Source organism: Wasmannia auropunctata, unplaced genomic scaffold (genome assembly GCF_000956235.1).
Source record: "Wasmannia auropunctata unplaced genomic scaffold, wasmannia.A_1.0 LD327245.1, whole genome shotgun sequence".
In the NCBI taxonomy this organism is placed as follows: Eukaryota; Metazoa; Arthropoda; class Insecta; order Hymenoptera; family Formicidae; genus Wasmannia; species Wasmannia auropunctata.
This window is the reverse complement of record NW_012035645.1, coordinates 1-716: the sequence shown is the minus strand read 5'-3', so window position 1 is coordinate 716 and position 716 is coordinate 1. Positions and strand designations below refer to the sequence as shown.

At 40.2% G+C, this 716-nt stretch overlaps 1 pseudogene; it reads right to left on the bottom strand.

Annotated features, from left to right (window-relative positions):
• Window positions 1-7: 7 nt before the first annotated feature.
• On the bottom strand, window positions 8-686 carry LOC105460167 (annotated as a pseudogene).
• Between the last annotated feature and the right edge of the window lie 30 nt (window positions 687-716).

Sequence of the window (716 nt, the reverse complement as noted above, 5' to 3'; positions counted from 1 at the left end):
TTATTACCTATTACTCGTGAAAAGTCGCAAATGCCAGCATTATTGACCATAATATCCACACCACCTAACGTCTCGACTTGCGAGAATGCTGCATCGATCTCGTCCTCGCGATTTATATCGCAGCATATAGTATGCAACGTGCCCAAGGTTCGGGAATCTTCCTGCTTACATTCCGCATTGAGTTTTTCTAATCTTTCTTTCCGGACATCCAGAGCAGCCACGTTCACTCCGTTTCGCAGAAGAGCACGTGTAATTGCCTCGCCGATGCCGGATCCAGCGCCAGTAACGACTGCGATTTTACCACGCCAACGAAGCATAATTGTCTGTCTGCAAGTACAACCTAGCTCGCGATTGGCACTAATAATTACTAAGCCGAAAAATCAATCTTGTAAAAGGCATATTCATAAGCATTCACAATCGTAGCAACAATAAATTCAATAATGAATTTGTGTAATTGCCATTTTTCGATTAACAGTGCTAAAGTATATATACTTACTTGCGTATCTTCTATTTTTAACCGTCAACAGAACTGGTATGAAATGCACAGTGGAAATTGCTATATTCCGGGATAAATTTGTGATAAGAATAAAAAAAATGTCTGATGTACCAGATTAAATATCAGACACTCTACAGATACAGACCTATCGACTGCCAACGGCAAATTGAAATTGCTAACTTACAGAACATAAAGACGCGTACAGACTTGTTGCGTAATC